The sequence below is a fragment of the Caretta caretta genome, chromosome 1 (genome assembly GCF_965140235.1).
Source record: "Caretta caretta isolate rCarCar2 chromosome 1, rCarCar1.hap1, whole genome shotgun sequence".
In the NCBI taxonomy this organism is placed as follows: Eukaryota; Metazoa; Chordata; order Testudines; family Cheloniidae; genus Caretta; species Caretta caretta.
In genome coordinates this window covers 345539893-345562806 of record NC_134206.1, presented here as the reverse complement: position 1 = coordinate 345562806, position 22914 = coordinate 345539893, and the positions used below count along the sequence as shown (strand labels likewise).

At 51.4% G+C, this 22914-nt stretch overlaps 1 long non-coding RNA gene across 1 annotated transcript in view; it reads right to left on the bottom strand.

The window, feature by feature from the left end:
• LOC142070667 (uncharacterized) overlaps nucleotides 1–22914 on the bottom strand; it is a 78110-nt gene that overhangs the window by 26539 nt on the left and 28657 nt on the right. Inside the window, exons 2-3 of the long non-coding RNA XR_012666629.1 lie at nucleotides 11785–11925; nucleotides 10944–11080 (exon numbers count right to left, since the gene is read on the bottom strand). This is a non-coding gene — a long non-coding RNA (uncharacterized LOC142070667). The remainder of the gene's footprint in view (nucleotides 1–10943; nucleotides 11081–11784; nucleotides 11926–22914) is intronic.

The window sequence follows — 22914 nt, the reverse complement described above, 5'->3', positions numbered from 1 at the left end:
GAGGGTGCCAGTGATGGAAGAGCTGCAAGGACAGAAATGAAAGGGCGTTGGAGAAGAGAGGGCTTCCCACCAGAATCAGCTTTAAAACTGGACAGGCCCCCTCCTGCCGGCTAGAAACAGAAGGGCTATTGAGTGAAACAGCTGGGAGCCCTCGAAACGTCCTGCTTTCCTCCCAGTGACTCTTGAGTGAGCTACAAAGGGAATATTCTTTACTAATGTGCAGCAAACAGGGGGCTCCCAGCCTGGCTTAAATTCAGTCTTTTCTTTGAACATTGGTGAATTTAGTCCTGATGGAAGGTGCTGGTCTATTTCATAATAATGCCTCACTTTTAGATAGTATTTTTCACCAGTAGATCTCAAAGCACGAAACTAAGGAGATCAGTCTCATTACCGTCAGTTTACAGATGTGGAAACTGAGGCAGAGAGTGTTGAAGTGACTTGCCCAAGGTCACCCAGGAGGCACAAGCCGGGTATAAAACCCACAACTGCCGCGTCCCAGTGTTGTGCCCTATCCACTAGGTTGCACTGCCTCTAAAAGCCTTCTCCCCATCGCTAGAACCGGGACAGGGAGCCAACCGCTGAGCCAGCCTCCTACACTGGTCCTTGCAAGGATGACCTCTGAAGGTTAAAACTACCTTTTCCCCATGAGCTGCTCCACCTCTGTGCTCTCTGCGGAGACTCGGGCCAAAGGTGCCGATGAGTGCCGGCGGCACGGGTGACTTTGCGATGTCGATGCCTGGCGCACTACGAACCCAGCCACCAACTCCGTTCAGACGGGTCATTGAGCTGATGCCAGCTCCTTACTTCAGCTACGACCCTCAGGACTGTGTTTCAAACAGGAACATGGTGTTAAAAGGCTCTGAGGCCCACTGCCAACCCCCTCGTCCGCCTCCTCAAATTGAAGCTTTGGGGCTCGAAAGTAGAGCATTCACCAGAGCTCCAGAGATTGGAGGAGCTGAGGGACAGGGAAGGGTTCAGAGGAAACTCTGAGAGGAAGGATAGTTCAGGGGTTAGGGCGTTTTCCAGAAGCCCTGGGTTCAATTCTCCACTGCATCACCGACTTCTTGGGTGACCTTGGACCTGTCGCTTAACCACTCTGTGCCTCAGCTCCCATCTGTAAGTGGGGATAATAGAACTGCCCTAGCCTAGTGCTGTGAGGGCAAAGGCATTAAAGATTGTGAGGTTCTCGGTACTATAAGGGAACATATAAGTACCGTAGATAGCTAGACTCTCTCCCCTTCTAAGTGGCCTTCAGAATCCAAACAGTGGGGGCTCTTGGCTCGTGCAAAGGCAGTCGCAGCTCACCTGGATTTCGATGCACTGACATCTCAACGAGCGACTGTCTCCCTGTGGAAAGGGAACATTCTCCGTGGAATGGAGAGTTTGCCAGTGCTCAGAGACTGGGCAGAGAGAGGTTGAATGATGCTGAGTCTTGCTCACCTGCAAACCATGAAACCACCCTCCGTCTCTCGTGTCAGCGAGGAATTCTGTCAGGAGCTGGCCGCGGCGGGGCCATTTGCCGTGCTGAACCTACAGTCCTATGAACAATGCTACAGGTTCTTGTGGACCAGCAGAGGGCGCTGTTTGTAGCCAATCACTACCTACACTGATAGGCAGGTAGAAGTATCTTTTAAACAGGATTCTCTGAACAAATGTCTTCTGAGGAACACTGGGATGGCTTGTGGTTTCTTCTTCTGGTGCGTCGTAAGCTCTTTGGGGCAGGAACCATATTTTTGTTCTGTGTTTGTACAGCACCTAGCACCATGAGGTCCTGCGCCACCTTCCCAGCATCCTCCCTGGATCTGCCCCCGGGTCCTCTCCCCATCCTCCCCCTGATTCCCCTGCTGCACTATCTCCCTCCACCTCGGCGATGTTGCCACGCCGTGCTGCACCACTGCAGCATGGCCACGTTGTGCCTGCGACGGGGTTTTACGCAGTCCCGTGTGCCTCTCGTTCCCGTTGGAAGCCCGTGACGCTGCCCTGTAATGAGGGAGCTGGGCAGAATCCCCATGCTCAGCGAGATTCATTACAGAGCTCTGTTTGCTTTCTGCGTGTTGTTAAGCATTAGTATGTTAATCAGATGTTTTCCTCCAGTTTAAATCCTGCTATCAGGATCCCCATAGGTTTCGCGCACACACACACACGCGGGGCACGCACATATATATTAGTCCTATCTCTGCCTCCATCACACAGGAGCAGCTGGTTTCTAAGCTTCCCTGCTGTCTGCAGGGTTTTCATTGCTGATTCCATCTACCTCCAGCATAATCCCGGCTTGTAATTACAGATATCGTGTGCAGGGGCGCTGGGAGGCGAGCGGGGAGCTATCCACTGGCTTAAATTCTGGTCCCAGCACCAGACCACGCAGATGCTGACCCACCATTGCTCCACTGGCTGACCTTTGCTGCCAGCTCCCTTTCACCTGCCCCTCTGGCCTAGGAATGATGCATTCCTTGGCTTCCTCCCCATATGCACCAGGTTCTCTCCTTGCCAGCTCAATGCCCTGACATGCTGTTTGCGCTAGGCACATTGCTGGCGAGCAAGCGCAAGAGGAGTGAGTCTCTACAGCAGGCGCACGGTGCTGAGTGACCCCACTGAAAGCGGCAGGGGGCGGAGGGGAAGGCAGCTCTGGCCGAGCCGCAGTGTGAAATCACAGCGCCTTGCCCAGACGCCACTCAGTCCTCCGGCGTCAGCGAATGAGCCTGGCCTTATGCTCAGTCCGTCTGGGCCGCGGAGCAGCTCAACAGGAAAACCGCTGCCTTGACTTTTCATTGCACGTGGAAGGGGACCAGCGGCAGGGGACCTGAGTTCAGGGAGACCACTGATACAAAGAGCCATCTGCCATACAAAGCTATCCCCTATTCCATTCCCACGGCTCCCCCTCTTCCTCCCGGCACCTGCTGTCCCACACCAGAGATGGGACTGGGATTTGTGTCTGAACCCTGCCCCACAGCAGCAACCTGGATCCAATGGCTGATTTAGCTGCCGAACCTAAAGGGGAGGACAAGAAGTTTCAACTTGATATGGTGGAGAAGGATGGTCCAGTGATTAGGGGGCCGAATCCCAGGACTTGAGAGGCTTCAGTTCAATTATGTACTATGTGACCCAGGGCAAGCTACCTTGGACTAGTCTGTACAAAGAGTTAGAGTGTGGCAGGCTGGGATGTAAATCCACCTTGCACTAGCTGTTCACATGGCCCCTTCTGCTGTGCATTAACGTTCCCTAGTGTGCTCTGCCCACGACAGACCTTCCAGTGCACAGCAGTAGGACCCCCATGGACTGGGAGCACACGTCCGGCTAGTGCAAGGTGGATTTACGTCTCGCTTTGCTGCAGACCATTATGTCCTGTCCAACAAGGAAGGCCCACTGGCACCAGACCAACTAAAGTGTGGAACGTTGAAGAGGACAAAAGCCTTGGTTGTTCTGCTACCTACCGCCCACGAACATGAGTCACGCAGGTGAATTCCTCCCATCAGGTGAATTTGCAGCTCAGGGCACACCGGGCTGGACGGGTGAGGGGGAAGGAATAAAATCCCCTAACAAAATGAACTGTATCTTTATACTGCTTGGACTTGGGGGGGGGGGCAAGATTTCTAGGCAGAAGCAAGGGATCCCCAGCTACTTAGCCTGGGTTAGCCCTGAAGGACATATAGAACTTGCTTATGATAGCAGCTCTTATCACCTTTGAAACTTAAGAGCGTAACTCATTTGTGTATCTATGTTTATCTGGTTTAACCTAGTAAACAACTCTTGTTTCCTTTTCCTATATAATAAACCTATATATAGTTTATTATAGGACTGACTACACGCATAGTCTTTGGTAAGAAATCTAAGGTGCAATTGACCTGGGGTAAGTGACTGGTCCTTTGGGACTGGGATTAATCTGAATATTGCTGTGATCGTTGGTGTAAGGAACCATCTATCGCAAAGGCAGACTCTCCTGGGTGGATCAGAGTACCCCAGGATACTGTCTGTGACCCCATGATAAGGCTGTCACAGTGCCTGAGAAGTTTACACTTGATAATTGGTTGGTGAAATCGAAGCATAGGACTCTCAGCCAATTTGGAGTTTGTGCCCTGGTCCTTAAGTCTGCCCTCAGGTTACTGCAGAACAGCTTGACAGGTGTTTTCGGAGGTGATCTCTTTCCGTGGCGTAAAAGAACTAGATCCATGATCAGCACGGGCCTGGGTAAACCAGGGCGGGGATTAAAGCCTGTGAAATCAAAGATCAGACAGGACACATGCACATTGTAGTCCAGATCCTGCTCCCTCTGAATTCCATGGCAAAATTCCCGCTGATTTCAGTGGAAGCAGGATCTATCCCTCCCCGAGCAGCAGGGAGACAGCAGCAGCTCTCTGAGCAATCTTTTCTGCGCAGCCAGGATTCCCATCTTCCTTCCCTGCTCCACAAGTCTCCAGCCACCCTTCCTCGTGCCCCCTTCCTTCCTACTCTTTATTACGCAATCACTCAGTAACATCCCTCCTAGGACTCCTGTCATAAAGATGCGGCAAGAGAACGCCTACGCTTGCATATTAAATATTAAATGTATACGATGTATAATCCTTCTAATTAAGCTGAATTTAATCTTGAGGTCTAAATTAGGAGGAAGTGTGGGGAAGAGAGAGAGAAAAACACCACCTATGCCATACAGGGCTGGATTAACTCTCCTGTGGGCCCGGGGCAATTAGATTTTGTGGGGTCCCTGTATACAAGTCTTTTTCCTGGGAGGCAGTTTGGTGCAAGAGGGGGCTGGGGTAGGGGGTTGGGGTGCAGGAGGGGGTGCGGTGTCTGGAAGGGAGTTTGGGTACAGGAGGGGGATTCTGACCTAGGGCAGTGGGTTGGGGTGCAGGATGGGGTGCGGGGTCTGGGAGGGAATTTGGGTGCAGGAGGGGGATTCTGATCTGGGGCAGGGGGTTGGGGAGCAGGAGGGGGTGCGGAGTCTGGGAGGGAGTTTGGGTGCAGGAGGGGGATTCTGACCTGGGGCAGGGGGTTGGGGTGCGGGATGGGGTGCGGGATCTGGGAGGGAGTTTGGGTGCAGGAGAGGGATTCTGACCTGGGGCAGGGGTACAGGAGGGGGTGCGGAGTCTGGGAGGGAGTTTGGGTGCAGGAGGGGGATTCTGACCTAGGGCAGTGGGTTGGGGTGCAGGAGGGGGTGCGGAGTCTGGGAGGGAGTTTGGGTGCAGGAGGGGGATTCTGAGCTGGGGCAGGGGGTTGGGGTGCAGGAGGGGGTGCGAAGTGCAGGCTCCGGCTGGGAGGTGCTTACCACAGGCAGCTCCCGGCCGGTGGCACAGGCTGCCTGCCTGCCTACCATAGCCCCACGCCGCTCCCGCAAGCGGCTGGCTGCTGGCACGTCCCAGAGATCCTGCCTGTGATTTATTTTTGCTGGTCCCTCTTGAGCCGGGGCTCAGGGTGGCAACCCCTAAACCCCCTGTCTTAATCCAGCCCTGATGCCATACGGTTTGTAACACCTGCCAATTTCATGGCCTGCTAAGGGCAGTGTGACTACAGCACTCCCTCTGAGCTCAGGGGACCAGCAATGCCTAGTTTCCTTTGCTGGCTCATTTCATGCCACTGTTACAATGTTAGGGATATACCGGCTCCAAAGAGGAGAGGGAGGATGCGCTAACGGTTAGCCTGCTACCCTGCAGAGTCCCTGTCATCCTAAAACCACCTTGTGTGACCCTGGGCAAATAGCTTAGTCTGTGTTTCACCTGCCCATTTATAAGAGGGCTGGGCGGGGAGCAGTGCTATGTCTCCAGGAAGCGGGGACCTGGACAGGGGTAAGGGGGCAAAGGCTGGGGGCAGGCCCGGATCCTGCAGCTGGGACCCCATGTGTGGGGCCAGTAGCAAAGCCCTGGGAGAGGGGGGCCGGGTGCAGAGCCCCGGGCACAGGGCCAGCAGCCAGGAAGGGAGGTTGGCAGCTGGGACCCGAGCCCCGGGCGCAGGGCCAGCGGCCAGGGCACAGTGCCAGTGGCACAGAGGCCCCAGGCAAGGGGTCAGGAGTGGGGCCCTGGCGCGGAGCCCCAGGCATGGGGCCAGCAGCCGGGGAGCAGGTCAGGGTGGTGCCTTCTGCTGGCCTCATAAAAATCCCTTCCGGTCTGCCCAAGTTGTACCCTGTCAAAAATCACCGTTTCTTGTCTGTGATTTGCAACCCCAGCTTCGTTTGGTCAGCAGTGCCTGCCAAAACCCTCCACCTTCTATGGCCCTGCACACGCACCATGGTTGGGTGCCCTACTTCAGCGTGTCCCACAAAGTTCAAACTCCAGAGGGAGCCCCGACAAAATGGATCCTCCTGGTGCTGCTGCATGCCTGCAAAGAGACACACACTGAAGCAGAGGGCTTGATGCAGCGTTCAGCACAATGGGGCCCTGACAGCACCGCTGTGATACCGACAATGCTAATGCTGATCTCCCAGGCACCAGCTGTAACCCATTCAGTTGGATCTAGTTACTCCTGATTTACACGGGCATACATCAGAACAGGAGCGGGTCCACGCCATTATTTCCCCAGAACCCGTTTCCAATGCAACCAGGTGTGATGTGGGAGCCAGCTGAGGTCACTCCATTAGGGTGAACTTCAAACAGAACGGGGCAGACAAACCCCAAAAGCTGGTGGATATTCCAATACTTGGATTTACCCAGCCAGCCCAAAACAGCCTCTGTATTACCTCACTGGGTACTCAGAAGTCCAAATAATGCAGTTCCCTTAAAGTGCCCAGCCTCAGGCCTCCCGCCAGACACACACGTCAGATATGATGATGATTACTGAAAATCTTATCTCATCATATAAAAGAAAAAGTTCTTCCAATCCCAAAGGATCAGCCACACACCCAGGTCCAATTATAACTTAGATCTTACCCAAAATACATGCTTATAGCCAATTCTTATTAACTAAACTAAAATGTATTAAAAAAAGAAAAGAGAGAGAGAGAGTTGGTTAAAAAATCAATATACACACAGACTTGAGTTCAATTTCTTGAGGTTCAGTTACATAGCAAAGATGAGGAGGACTTGAGGCACCTTAGAGACTAACAAATTTATTTGAGCATAAGCTTTTGTGGGCTAAAACCCACTTCATCGGATGCATGAATGCATTACTCTCAAGCCTCCCCAGGAAAGGGGGTGAAGGGCTTGGGGGGATATTTTGGGGAAACAGGAACTCCAAGTGGTCCTTTTCCTAAATCTTTGTCTAACTCACTTGGTGGTGGCAGCAATACCGTCCAAGGACAAGGAAGAATTTGTGTCTTGGGGAAGTTTTTAACCAAAGCTGGTAGAAATAAGCGTAGGGGGTCTTTCATGCAGGTCCCCACATCTGTAGCCTAGAGCTCAGAGTGGGGAAGGGAACCCTGATGGATTTTAGCCCACAAAAGCTTATGCTCAAAAAATTGGTTAGTCTCTGAGGTGCCACAAGTCCTCCTGTTCTTTTTGCTGATACAGACTAACACGGCTGCTCCTCTGAAACACAGCAAAGATGGTGAGTTTATAGTTGCCAAAAGTTCTTTTAGAAATAGTCCATAGGTTATAGTCTAATGTTCATATTCAGGGTGACTCCAGTCAGTGACTGGGGATCTCAATCCTTATGGCTCAGGGTTTCCCCTTCTTGAAACCCAAAGCAGATCTGAGACGAAGAAGGATCCTGTCCCGGGTTTTTATACATTTCCAGCAGCCTTTTGGCCTGTGGAAACAATAGGCTTCACTTTCCTTCTCCCAAACATCATGGCAACTAGCACAGGGTAATTTATCCATTAAACAGGTCAGATACAGGTTACCACAACCTTCCAAGAGACATATAGACAATAATACTATTTCCCTCAAGTGTCTTCCTAAATGTTAATCTTCCTTTTTTGATCTTTGAATCAAAGCTATAGCAATAGACAAGACTTGTTTGCCTACATCACAAGACCTGAGCAAACGTCTACCCTGCCGTCTCTAACAATGCAGGCGTCTGATGAAGTGAGCTGTAGCTCACAAAAGCTTATGCTCAAATAAATTGGTTAGTCTCTAAGGTGCCACAAGTTCTCCTGTTCTTTTTGTGGATACAGGCTAACACGGCTGCTACCTGTCAATGCAGGCTTGCATTTCAAAGCTCTGTTCGTTTACATCTCTTCCTAACAAGTCTTTAAAGTTCGGCCATGGGTCAGGTCAGTCTGTGAGTTAATGAACTCTTTCTGGCCCTGTCACCTTTCAATGAGATATTCTATTACACTCATAATGTCACACCAGGTCACTGGGGTTTAGGGATTTATAGAGATTTCTGAGGTCCTCACAGTGGGGGAGAAGCACCTCACACACATCAGGAGAAGCACCTCACACACATCAGTGAATCGAGCGCGCTCCCTTGTGGATGAGTGAATAGTATTATCCCCAGGGGGGAAATCAGGCACACACAGATTAAGGACCAGATGTGCGGAGCTCCTAAGCATAAGCAGCCGCCAGGGGTGGTCAGTACTTCTGAAAACAAGACCTTGCGTGACCTGTCAGAATCCACATGGCCCAGGTGGGGCTAGAACCCACATCTCCTGGCATCACTCCCAAGACAACATGCTCGCCATCAACCAGGGCAAGGGTAGCTCACACCAGGAGTCTCTCACAGGGGGGGGTTAAGCTGTAGGAAATCTGCAAGGGGAGGGCGGGGGTCGAGATCCAGAACGGTCACAGTGATGAGCAGCCGAAGGCATAGAGTTACAGCAGGGACGCGTCGCTGAGCCAGGGAATGCACACACCGAGACAGGAGAAACAGGTTGTTACCGGAGCTCGGGAGGCTGCAGGGAAATAAGATCCTGGCACATCGCTGACTCGGAGGCTGGGGGCACAAACCTCTTCCCTCTGGTGTGCAAATCCAGCCTGAGGTCACATGTGCAAATGCATACAGTACCCTCAGCCCAGCAGCCATCTGTACGCTACACAGCACACCATGATCTGATGCATTCAGCTCCTGAGAGCAGCCGGGCATGTTCCACAGCCGGATTAGAGGGGCGTTGGCTTCTGCTCTTGTTTCTGAAGGAGGCCGTGTGGTCTGGTAGGCAAGGCACCCATGTAGGACCTGGGTTCTATTCCTAGCTCTGCCATCGACCTGCCACATGACCTTGGGCAAATCACTACCTCTCTCTGTTCCTTGGTTTCCCCTCCCACACTTTGTCCTGCTCGTCTATTTCAATTGGAAGCTCTTCAGAGCAGGGACTCTCTTCCACTATGTGTCTATGCAGTGCCCAGTGCAGTGGGGTCCTGATCTCAGTGGGGGATCTATATGCTACGATAGTACAAATAATTAATGTGGTTGAGTTGGGCATGGGCAGGAGAGGGGCATGCCGCAGGGCAGGAGCACGGTGAGTTGCCAGATCTATATTAGGTGGAAGCTGTCCAGGCAGTCTTCTGTTCCAAGTGACCTGGTCCTGTGCCACTTTCCCAGTGGTTGCTGGTAAATCTGGGCCTGCCCACTCCTCTGGGTTCCTGCCCAGAGACCCCATGACTAGCAACCTAGGTGTGCTCAGTCTCAGACCCTGTTGCTGTTTCCCTGGGCTCCTTCCTACCCCACCTCTCCTTGCCTATGTTCTCTGCTCCCTGTGGCTGCTTCGCCTTTCTCAACTTCTTGCTGGACTCCCCCATCCAGGGCAGGACCCCAGGGCTTGCTCTCCCCATGGATCTCCTCCTTGTCCCTGGCCAACTCCCTTTCCTTCTAGGGCCTGACTGCAAAGTGCAGTCCCCTTCCTACTCTAACTTCCTGGCTTTATAATCCTACCCCAGCCCCTCCCCCAGCTGGGCTTCATCTGCCATTAGGCCCTGTCAATCCCTGGTTCCCCTCCAGGGGCAGCACCTAAGGTTAATTGGTCCCTCCTGGCCCACAGTAACCCGCTCAGGGCTTGTGTGGGGTGGACACCCCATCACCCTCCCTCAAACTATGTACCCGCCTATGTGCACTCTCAGAACCTTTTCCTCCTGCTTTCTGGTTTCATGCTGCTCTTAAACCACCAGACATGGCCGTGGGTGCTGAGAGATTTGCAGTGCACTTGGAAAAGCAAGGGAGCCCTCATTTCTGGCTTGGCATAAGACACAGGACTTCTGTCTGCTCTCTCCTGTTCACTCCTCACTCATCTGATTGGCACCGATGGACTACACAGCTGGGATGAGTGGAGAGTATTTTATGCTGAGTCACTAATTCCACAACTGCCTTACCCTGTAGCATGGGTTATAAAAATGACAACACTCCAGCAGACATTCCAGCTTTTATGAAGGTGGCATCATCATTCAAAAAAATTGTCTGTTCAACAAAGCTCTTTATGACAGGTTTCAGAGTAACAGCCGTGTTAGTCTGTATTCGCAAAAAGAAAAGGAGTACTTGTGGCACCTTAGAGACTAACCAATTTATTTGAGCATGAGCTTTCGTGAGCTACAGCTCACTTCATCAGATGTATACCGTGGAAACTGCAGCAGTCTTTATATACACACAGAGAATATGAAACAATACCTCCTCCCACCCCACTGTCCTGCTGGACCAGCAGGACAGTGGGGTGGGAGGAGGTATTGTTTCATATTCTCTGTGTGTATATAAAGTCTGCTGCAGTTTCCACGGTATACATCTGATGAAGTGAGCTGTAGCTCACGAAAGCTCATGCTCAAATAAATTGGTTAGTCTCTAAGGTGTCACAAGTACTCCTTTTCTTTTTGCAAAGTTCTTTATGACACCTGATGAAGCTTTCAAGTCGTCTAGCCGTGGTAATGCAAGAACCATGGAGTTAGCAGCATATCAATCTTCCCTGGGACCCATTTTGTGTCACTCAGAGAAAATAATTCAAGGTTTTTTGGGGAAATGGTGTGGGTGGGTTGATCAGAATACCTAGCTGCACTGGGGCACTCTGCCAGGACTCGCCAGCAACAAGGAAGAGGCACTCTTCCAGGAAGCGGTGGGCACATCTGGCAGCATCGGAGGGATATTCCACTAGGACTTACCAACAGCTCTGAAGAGGTGTACCACCAGGTGCATCTGGCACAAGGGAGGGACATCCTTCTGGGATGCACTCAGCACATCTGGTGGCATGTAAGGAATAGCCCACCAGGACACCACTGGTACATCTGGGGGAGCATTCCTGCGGGATGCATCTGGCATAAGTGGCAGCACTGGAAGGCACGGTGTATTGTAACCAAAATGCAAAGAAAGGAGGAACTGAACCTCTAAGCCCTCCCTATGGTTCAAAGGTCCCTCCCTCCACAATGGGTGTACAATAAAGTCCCCCATAAAATCATAGAATTGTAGGACTGGAAGGGACCACGAGAGGTCATCTAATCCAGTCCCCTGCACTCAAGGCAGAACATGGTTTTGGTAATTAAATATTCATGGTAAATAGGCCCAATGGCCTGTGATGGGTTTTTAGATGGGGTAAGATCCAAGTTACCCGGGAAAGAATTTTCTGTAGTATCTGGCTGATGAATCTTGCCCATATGCTCAGGGTTTAGCTGATCGCCATATTTGGGGTCGGGAAGGAATTTTCCTCCAGGGCAGATTGGAAGGCCCTGGAGGTTTTTCGCCTTCCTCTGTAGCATGGGGCACGGGTCACTTGCTGGAGGATTCTCTGCTCCTTGAGGTCTTCAAACTACAATTTGAGGACTTCAATAGCACAGATATAGGTGTGAGGTCTTTTTTAGGAGTGGTGGGTGAAATTCTGTGGCCTGCATTGTGCAGGAGGTCAGACTAGATGATCATAATGGTCCCTTCTGGCCTGAATATCTATGAATCTATGAATCTATGAATCTAAGTATTATCTAGACCATCCTTAACAGGTGTTTGTCTAACCTGCTCTTCAAAATCTCCAATAGCAGAGTTTCCAAAACCTCCATCTTGAAAGGAGACAGAGACACCTCTTTCCAGGTTGACTGTATTCCACCCAAGTTATGCTGGAGCCTCATTTCTGCTTGTTGTAGCCTCTTGCAGGGTCTGCAAAGAAAATAACGCACACATTGGCATTTTCTTCAAAGTCCAGGTTGTATTCATTGCTTTTCACAGAGAATTGGATTTTCAAATTCACAGGCTCGAAAGGTCAAGGATAACAGGCTAACAGCATTTAATATGCATTCCAGGGGGAACAAAAACCTATCAAGTTGGAAATGCATTTTCAAGCCGCCTTTATTGCCAAAACCCAGATCAAAACATCTCTCCCCACTCTCAGTGAATTGGCATCTGTTCTTTGTTGTCATATCTGAAAGGTATTAAAGGCTACTGCTAGCATCGAGGTTAAGTCAACATCTGCAGCATTGACTGCTGACACACAGTACTGAAGGTGAGACAAAGGGGGTGTCGGGCCTTTTGTTTGGCATCAGAATAACAACAACAGAAATCATTGTTCTAACATGCTGCCTTTTTTGCACAGCCGCTGCTGTTGCTAGTTAGGGGGCTGTGAGTGAGGAAAACACGAGGTAATTCTCGGCACAGCTATCGAACAACCCTGTGTAGCAAACGGGAGTACTAGATAGCGCAAAAGAACCTGAGTAAAAAGCCTTCACGACCATTTTCAATTATGGCTATCAGCTAGTTTGGGACTTGCTGAGGTTATGTGCAGGGGTCAGACTGGCAAGGGGGGAGAGGTGACCCCACCCATAAACTCAAGCACCACCCACAGTCCCAGAGTTGATGGATGCTTTCCGGTAACCTGACCACCAGAGAGCGTTTTTAACGGTTGGCGGGTATGTTCCAAGCCAACATCCCATCTCTTCCACGGGTGTGACTCTCCTCCCGGCTGGATTAAGGCAGAGGTACCATAGGCCTGTGTGTAGGGCCCAGCATTCTGGAGTCTCTTGATTACATCAGAATCTCAGCTTGTAACCACATGCCCAGAAATTCAGCAATAGAAATTGCAACATGGTGACCCAGAAGGCAAAACCCACCCAAGACGCAAATCCATGCCAGAAAACAGAATCACCCATAACCCTTACTCCAGCACATGGGCTTTCTTCTTTTAAATAAGTAAAACAGACTAAAAGGCCCCACTGTGGGATTAGCAGAGTTTAAGTGATAGGCCAAGATAGAGTTAATTGGTTGCATTACGACTTATGTTACAGAAGCACCAAGAGATCCCACTAACTATTTTAGGATTTTCATCTCCACCCCTTCTTTGCGAATTTCCTCTCGCTTATGGAGCCGTTATTAATTATTCGTATTCTGGTAGCATGCAGAGATGCCATAGGAGATCACTGTCTCCGGCACCATGCAGACACATAGTAAGAATAGGGTTGCCACCTCTGAGGTACAAAAGAAAAACCAGGCTATCCGGGACGATCCTGAGCCCATAACAGTGGCCAGCTGGCAGTGTGTACAGAGCACCCTGGCAGATTTCCCAGGGCAGCTACCTCAAAAAAAGAATGAACCTGGGAAAACCTGGAGAGGTGGTACCCCTAAGGGAGACTGTCCCTTACCCCGGAGGGAGGGAGAAGACACACAAATGGAGTGACTAGCCCAAGCTAGTGACAGAGCCACAGTAGACCCCTGGTGGCCCAGCTCCCCAATGCCCTGTCCCTCAACCACACTCCCAACCCTCCCCAGCATCGGCACCGGCTCCATGGGTGCCACAAGTACGGCACCTCCTGCCTGCTGCCAATCAGCTGTTCGGTGGCAGGCAGGAGGCACAAGGCAGGAGGGAAGGAGCAGGGGTGGGAAGAGGCGGAGCCAGCATGGGGCCTTTGGGGAAGGGGCAGAGTGGGGCCGTGGCCTTGGGGCGAAGCTGGGGTGGAGCACCCCAGGAAAAGCGGAAAGCTGGCACCTGTGCTCCCCGGCAGATAGTCATTGCGCCTACCAAAGTCTCGAGGGAACTGAAAATGGGGCTGATCCTCATGCGCTGAGTGACAAACTGGGGTTGGCTGTATTCTCTTATTCCCAGACTAGGGACCGAATGGCTAGGCAGCAGTTCTGCGGAAAAGGACCTAGGGGTGACAGTGGACGAGAAGCTGGATATGAGTCAGCAGTGTGCCCTTGTTGCCAAGAAGGCCAATGGCATTTTGGGATGTATAAGTAGGGGCATAGCGAGCAGATCGAGGGACGTGATCGTTCCCCTCTATTCGACATTGGTGAGGCCTCATCTGGAGTACTGTGTCCAGTTTTGGGCCCCACACTTCAAGAAGGATGTGGATAAATTGGAGAGAGTCCAGCGAAGGGCAACAAAAATGATTAGGGGTCTGGAACATATGAGTTATGAGGAGAGGCTGAGGGAGCTGGGATTGTTTAGCCTGCAGAAGAGAAGAATGAGGGGGGATTTGATAGCTGTTTTCAACTACCTGAAAGGGGGTTCCAAAGAGGATGGCTCTAGACTGTTCTCAATGGTATCAGATGACAGAACGAGGAGTAATGGTCTCAAGTTACAGTGGGGGAGGTTTAGATTGGATATTAGGAAAAACTTTTTCACTATGAGGGTGGTGAAACACTGGAATGCGTTACCTAGGGAGGTGGTAGAATCTCCTTCCTTAGAGGTTTTTAAGGTCAGGCTTGACAAAGCCCTGGCTGGGATGATTTAACTGGGAATTGGTCCTGCTTTGAGCAGGGGGTTGGACTAGATGACCTTCTGGGGTCCCTTCCAACCCTTATATTCTATGATTCTATGATTCTTTTATGAACACAGTGCATGCCTCGGGGCAGGGGGGGGAGAAGTGTTTCTTATGGGTCACTTGCTGGGGAGTTAGATCCTAAAGGGGCTGCTAAAGGAATCGAGCAGGAAAGGTAGAACAGTGGCCTAGCAGAGAAGTACCCCAGCAAACACACTAGCCAGGTTCATAGCCGTGAAAAGGCGACTCCATAGCCCCAGCCCTGGGGACAGAAGTGCTTTGCCAAAGCTGAGAAGAGAGAGGTCCAACGCTGAGCCCTCACAGAACCCAGGGCCTAGAAAAGGATGGGGCTGACTGGGGAGTACCAGCAAAAGCTGACAGGCTAGTCAGGGGACAAGACAGAGAGAGCATGCTGCAGGCAGGACAGTCTGTTTTCTCCCAGCCAGAGACAGGGGCTAGCTGGGATGAGGGGAACTCACCAACACTGGCAAGAAAAGACGAAGGTGAAGTATGACCCAGGCATGCAGGCTTTTGCTTGGTTTTCTTGGCATGCTTTCTTCCTTGGGGGAAGGAACAAATAAGGCTTTGTCTGGAAGATGCTGTTGGTACTCAGCTCACTGGTCACAGGCCCTTGGAATGATGGACTGACAGGTGCCCTGTGCAGCTGGGCCTGTCCTGTGAACACTGTAGGGACCCAGGAGAGCTGCAGCCCAGAGCCCCGGTCTGAGAGAGGTCGGACTGTGGGGTTCCACCCAGGTGAGGGGCAGGGGAGCACTCGAGAGGTACTCAAAGGGGCCTAAAGCTCAGTTCACCCTGTAACCGTGACATCCTGTTAGTGATACCGTGACACTGGCAGACCCAGTGCCAGTTCACGCCAAGGCCCCTAGGCTTCACTGACAAATGCAGAGCTGGGAACCAGTCTGGCTCCCCTGTCACATTAGTAGTGTTAAAATGGGTATTACATTTATAAAACGTGTTTAGTGGTTAGACTTTATGAAATGCTTGTAGGACGCTGCATGTGTCAATCTCACTTAATGACTGGCCCCCCGTGTTACAAGGTTACAGTAAGTGTTTGCACTGTAAACCTCTGTACCGGGGTTAGCAAACAAGAAAGAAGCGTTGATTAATGTAAAAGCTGGCTTCCTACAGAAGGTCCTGCACACCAGAGGGTCCACTGAAACCAAAGTGACCCATTGAGAAACATCAAAGGACAAAGACATTGTGGATTGCTCCCCCCACACCCATGAAGAGGAGACCTGCACGTGGACTGGGATGATTTAACTGGGAATTGGTCCTGCTTCGAGCAGGGGGTTGGACTAGATGACCTTCTGGGGTCCCTTCCAACCCTGATATTCTATGATTCTATGATTCTATGACTTGTCAAGAAGAAACTGTATCTCTATGCTGCTTGGACTTTGGGAGGGTGAGACTTCTAAGAATAAGCAAGGGATCCCCAGGTGGTTAGCCCTAAAGGACATATTGAGCTTGCATATTACAGCAGCCCCTATCACCTTTTGGAACCTGACTGTAACTTATTTGTGTGCATGTGTTTACTGCTTTAACCTAGTAAATAACTCTCACTTTTTTTTCTTAGTTTATAAATCTTTAGATAATTTATTATAGGATTGGCTACAAGCATTGTCTTTGGTATAGGATGGTGGTTTTCAACCTGTGGTCTGTGGACCCCTGGGTGTCGGCAGACTATGTCTAAGATTTCCAAAGGGGTCCGCACCTCCATTTGAAATTTTTTAGGGGCCACAAATGAAAAAAGCTTGAAAACCACTGGTATAGGATATAAAGTGCAACTGGCCTGAGGTAAGTGACTAGTCCTTTTGGACTGGAAGTAGTCTGAATATTGTTGTGATTTTCGGTTTAAGGGACCATCTATGACAAAAGCAAGCTTGCCTGGGTGGAGTGCCCAAGGGGAATAGCTGTGACTCCAGGGTAAGGCTGTTACAGTGCTTGAGGATTTTACACTTGATACTTGGGTGGTGAAATCAAAGCATAGAACTCACAACCAGTTTGGGGTTTGTGCCCTCCTTCTTAACAGGCTGCCCAGTCATTCTCGTAAGCCACTGCACTCAGCTTGACAGAGCCCAGTAATAAGTGTCATCTCTTCATCTGTGGATCTCAGAGCACTTTACAAAGAAGGGTGAGTATTGTTACCCCCAGTGCACAGAAGGGAAGCTGAAGTAGAGAAAGGGGATGTTGCTTGCTGGGAACCCAGATGTCTTGAATCGCAGTCCAGTGCCCTAGCCACGTAGCCATCCTGCCTCCTTCCCATGCTGCACTTGGCTCTCCAGGCCAGAAGAGCCCTTATAAAGCTTGTTAATGAAAAACTAAGCATCTTAAATATCACCCCATCATTGCTAACCTGCCAAGACCACAACTCCTGTTCCGAGCCGGCATAAACAGACATACAAAATCACAGACGAGCTACCACGACCCATTAATATTTAAAGAGATCATGGGGAAAACATTGCTTTCAACGACTTTGCAGCCATCCATCATATCCAATCACATGGCTGGGATCATCCTGCCAGCGCTGCTTTCATCAGAGCAAAAAAAATTAACAGGCGAGAACAGCTTTCCTTGCGCTCTGATGGCTGCATGGCAGACAGCCCTCACCCATGGGAACTGTCTAGCAATGCAGCATCGGGTCCTCGCAGGGGAAATAAAGCAAAATATTTTCTCAAGACTCCACAAGGTCATGGGAGTTTTAATTCTCTTCTTAAATGTTACCCCTGCGCGTAGGACCTTCCTCCCAAAGCAGGGATCTGAAGATGCCAGGCTGCAGCAGATAGGAACTGGGGAGTGTTGGCCATCAGTCTTGGGATGTCTAGTGAATCCAAGTGGCTGCTTTGCAAATTCTCTCTGAAGAAGCTCCACTCCTCTGAGCCCATGGAGTAGCTGCTGGCTTAGTGAGTACAATTATTTTGTGCCTCAGTTTCCCCATCTGTAATGTGCATAATCCTGACCTTCCTTAGACTGGTCTGAGCCTCCATGTAGGAGACAAATTCCCCCGCCCCCCCCCCCCCAAAAAGGCCAGGGCCTCTCATGCTGCAGTGAAACTCTCACAGGTTAAATCAAATGTCATGTTTAAGAAGGCTCCACTGCTCAAAGGCATGCTGGGAATTAGCCTCTCTAATGTGCTTTGAGATCCTTGTAAAGAGGGCAAAGTATTAGCTGTGATGACAGTGATCTCCACCTCTGCTCCTGTGCTGAGACACGTCTTCACAGCTCCTTGATTAACAGCAGCACACGGAGTGTCTGCTGGTTAAAGACAGGCCTTTTCTTTATTAACCTTGCCGTAACAATAACAATGCCACAGGATGGCTGTGCCACCTCCGAGGATTGGCAAGGAAAGGGTTAACACTCTCTGATAGCGGGACAACTAGTGCTGCAGGCTCTTAGTCCAGGGAGCAGCAGCTGACCTGAATTAAGTTTCCGCAGCAAAGTATTAGAGAAGCTTGTGGCAGGCTGCTTGATGGGTTGTGGGAAAGGAGCTGATATTAGCTGGAAATGCCCCAGTTTCACCAAACTCAGATGTTAGCTGCACAGAACTGCTGTTCAAGCTGTACTGAGGGTGGGCTCTGTTTGTTTCGGGTGGGGTGCTGAGCCCTGCCTGCAGGAAGCAGATTAGAGCAGTGCTTTAAAATCTGAGGGGGTGAATTTGGCTAGGCTATGACAAGTCAATGGGTCAGACCTTGAGGCCCAGGGGTATTGATCCTGAACCTGACCACCGCTGCCTGGATGTGGCTCAGGTAGCAGCTGTCTTACGCTCACATGGTGTCTGCCGTCTCAAAGGCGCGTCCTACTTGGGCTACTGGAGAACGGACCAGCCCCTAGACTAGGGAAACACAATCACATCTCCCTAACCCGGTGTAAGACAGAAGCCCTCTCCACTGACGTTTTAGCAGCTTCAGGTAATTAAAGATACAGAGCTCTCCTAACCTAGACAGTTACCTCCAGTACAAGTAGGATAGTGTATAGACCCGTTCCCCTCTGCAATAGTGACTTATTTCTGTACATGTCAGCCAGGCTCACACCCATTCCTGAGGCATTAAAGAAAGGGAGAGTCCCCTTGCAGTGTTAGGTTACCCAGTCCACCCCGCTCAGCATCTAGTGGGTGTTCCCTCCAGTATGCACCCAGTGCTCTGCCCGGCCCATGTTTGAATGGCTCCCTCCAGCAACGGGTGTTGCACAACCTAGTCACCTTCAGCATCCGGAAACTTTTCCTGGGCTCTGGCCTCAACTTCACTTTGCTTAGTGTCACGTCCCTGCTTCAGGCTGTTCCTCCCCAGACCATCCCGCTTCCCCCACCAAAGGCTTGTCAGTGGCTAGGCTCAGTCAGGCAGCGCCCTCACAGGAGAGACGGACGGAGCTCACTCCTAGTCACTGTACAGGGGATTCTCTCTTGAGGCTGCTGAAGCAAAACTGGCCCCTGAGGTTCTTCCTTGCTCCTAGAGGGAGCCTATTTCAGCACCCAGGGTCTCCCTAGGCCTGGCATGGAGCAGGCCAGCCCAGGTGTGGAGCAAATGTCCTCCTAGCTTCTTCTACCCTTGCATCACAAACCAGGTCCCGCCAACCTCTTGTCCCTGTCTGGGTCCCTGCTGTCTCACACGCATTCTTCCAACCCCTAGGCTGCCTGCTCTGTTGCCTCTGCATTCATAGCGCAGTGCCGCAGTGACTTTTTATCACCACGTCACACCGTAAACTCCATACGACGTTAGCACCCTGCTGTATTGCCCAGGGGCTTTCCAAAGCATTTCTGCTCTCCAGGCATCGCAATCCCTTCATAGAACTGCGCCAGGGCTTACTCCACACTGGATGCATATTCCTCGGCTGAATCTCATTGTATTAATTCCTCTAATCCCTCTAGATCTGGTTTATTTCCCCCTCTGTCCTCCTGGGAGTTGGCAGCTTCCCCCCAGCCTGGTGCCACCTGCAACGTAATTCACTCTTTAGAATCACTGACAGACTGAAACATAGTACACCAAAGTGGGAGTAATAGGACCCTGGGATCTCATTGGAAACTATGCCCCAAGGAGCTGCAGTGCCATGGAGCAATAACGATAATACCATCCCTACACGTCTCTGGCAGCTTTCATCATAAATTACTTTAGAGGACGGATGATTCAGTGGTTGAGGCACTGGACTGGAAGTCACCAGATCTGGGTTAAATTAAATTCCCAGCCCTGCCTCAGACTCACCATGTGATCTTGGGCAAATCCCTGAATCTGTGTGTGTCAGTTCCCCAGTTGTAGATTGAAACACCCCCTTTCTCCCAGCCTTTCCCTGTCTTATTTATTTAGACTGTAACCCTTTAGATAGGGACTGTCAATTACTCTCTTTATGTACCACAGCTAGCAGAACAGGGCTCTGTCATGGTTGGGACCCTTAGTTAATACTGAAATACAAATTATTATTAATAAATACATTGAAATGTACAGAATATGGGTAAGGGAATAGCTTCACCCACCACTGAAAAGCAGTCACCTCTGGAATGGAACATGGCAGCTGTTTAACATTGTAAAAACAATCCAACCCAATGGTTCATGACAGGAAGTAGAGAATACTATAGCCGTTGGAAACAGCAGGCAGGAATTCAGGGAGGTAGTGAATGCAATTACTCAGACTGGAATTTGGCCAGGACTCGGATCCCTAAACTCTGCCTACCAGTAAGGTGTCTGCCCCAGCCACAGCTCTGGCCCCGCTCCTGGCCCCACCTGTGACCCTCAGCTCCTGGCCCCGACTGCGGTTCTGGCCCTGCTCCCGGCCCCAGCTCCCTACCGCGGCTCCCAGGGGAGCGCAGACCAGATAAAGGGGGTCACAAACCTAAAACCCATTGGGGCCGTTGCCCTTGATGGTGTGCAGACAGGATCAGCATTGATCTCCACTGGTGTCTCACTGCAGGCTTGCTGAGGAATGATGCCAGGAGCAGCTGACAACTGGCCAATCCCTCCCCGTCTAGTCACACACACCCTGGAGGCCCTGTGCCAAGGGCTTCTCTGTGGGATCCTCCCTCCACACGTAGCTGGCTCCCCTCCCCTCCTAGCAGCAGAGGGCATGACAGGGCCTTTCAAATACCCCCCACCCCATGTGGTGCTGAGCGACTCGCCCAAGCTCCTGTACCACACGCAGGGGGCTCTGAATCTCTGGCTCTCTCAGTTCCCTGCTAGGCCCGGCTGCTGCTGTTCCCTTTGTGGGGCATAAGTGTTTGCCCTTTCCCTCGTTCTGCAGCCTCTGGCAGAGCCCCTCTCGCTCCTGCTTCAGGGAGTGGCACAGCCGCAGGGAGAGGGGAAGACAATGCCTCTGTGGTGTAACACAAGCTGGGAGGCCGGCCCCCCTGCCTGGGGAGACTCTGATCTCATTCAGGGGAGGCCCAGGTGAGCCCAGGGAGAATGCAATCGAAGACAAGGAAACAGTTTCTTTCTTGCTGGAGCCTTTTCCCGGAGCCCTGAGCAAAAGCAGAGCCATCGACTGAATACTAAGCATCCTGTAGCACTCTGATTATTCTACAGCACAGACAACCCCTGCTCTCGCTGCGTCCGGCAGGGAACTGTTCCGAAGAGATGGATTAGGGAGACAACACGGCTCTGAGGATTGGTGATGGGTTACAGAAGCCGTGCCCTCCAGCTCACCAGCCCAGGCTGGTAATGAGGTCTAAGCGGGTTGGGGGGGGTTGGGAAGGATGGTCTTGTGGTTAATGCAGAGAACATGGACTCGGGTGATCCCCAAAGGTCTTGTCCTGGCTCTGCCACTGATTTCCCGTGTGGCCGAGGCCAACTTCCTCAACCCACGTCTCCGTTTCCTCTCTCCATAACCAACCCGTCTTTCTGAGCTGTTTGGTCGTTGGGTGCCCTAAGGCAAAGGAGCTGGGCCCTGTGCCAGTCTAGTCTCCCTCTATAGAGAATCCCGGTTTGATGTGGATTAGCACTCCTGTGTTTCTCCCTCTCCCTGAGCGGGGCCCGGCCTCTATGCAGATGCATTACTGAGCTAAGGTACCAGCTTAGAGGAGAAGAACCAAAGCCCTTACTCACTTCATTGACAGTGTGCTGGGTCAGAACAAGGACTCAGCAATCGTTTTGTGGCCTTCTCTGGGAGCTTTACTGTGGCGATGCTAGTGCCCGGCGTGGGCTGGTCATGAGCAAAATCGCCCCTTGGACCTCACACTCTCCAGGGCGCAGGGAATGCAGGGGTCGGAGTCTGTGAGAGGTTTATGGAGCGATCCTTGATGGAGACTCTGATCCGGGATTGGCAGGCTGCACTCTGGTATACACAGGCCTACAGAAGGGAGTGGGTTCTGTTCACTCTCATCTATTACTAGCAAAGGCCAAATGTGACTTTGCCCGATTTTGTTTTTCCGTCCAACCCAATCTCCCCTGGTTTCTAGCAACCTTGGTTTGCTTGATTTAAGATCCTGGGGGTCTTAGACTTCATGCAGAACCCCCCTAGGAGAAAGGTGCAACCAACCTTCAGCCTCTGACAAAATGTAACATGAAGCTTGGTGACACCAGAGCATAGGCCCATTCAGGCTCTCAGTCAAAGGCCTGGACCTCGACGGGTGGATGGGGCTCTGGCTGGATTAGCAGCCTCCAGTGAGACAGGACCAGTCACCAATGACAGCTAAGTCAGAAGGGCTAAGGGAGCAGTCCAGGTCTGTGTTTGATGGAGCTCCTTGAAACCAACCACTATCGCTGACCTGAGTTTGCACTTCATGGGTAGTCTCAGCAGAGAGAGGCCAAGCCTGGAGAGGAATTCATACGTTTTAAGCCCAGAGGGGACCTCTCTGATCACCTAGTCTGAGCTCCTGCATAATCCAGGCCAGAGGATCTCACCCCGCGTTTCCTGCATCAAGTCCATCACTTCTGATTGAGCTCGAGCACCTTCTTTGGAAAGACGCCCAGACTTGGTTTAAAGAGAATCCACCATGCTCTTGGTTAAGTTGGGCCAGTGATTCGTTAACCACACTCTCAGCAATGCGGACCTTATTTCTAGTCTGAATGTGTCTAGCTCCAGTTTCCAGCCATTGGCTCTGGTCCTGCCTTTGCCTGTTAGATGCAAGGGCCCTCCCCACTCAGAAACCTTCTCCCCACACAGGTACGTGCAGACCATGATCTAGTCACCTTCTCTTGGACAAGCTACACAGACTGAGCTCCCCAAATCCAGTGAGAGCCGACTCCCCTCTGGGCCCTCGCTGTGATCCCTCCCTAGCAGGGTGAGGGCACACTGGTGAGGGTCGGGTGTGGAGAAGGCTTGCCCTGACGCTGCCCAAGTTGTGCCTTTTCCATGGCTGGCGAGAGGGTTTCAGTCCGCAGGGCTGGTCAGTCACCAGCACTAAACGTGCATCAGTGGCGAGAGAGAGCGTGAGGTGAGCAGGCTGCCCATGGCC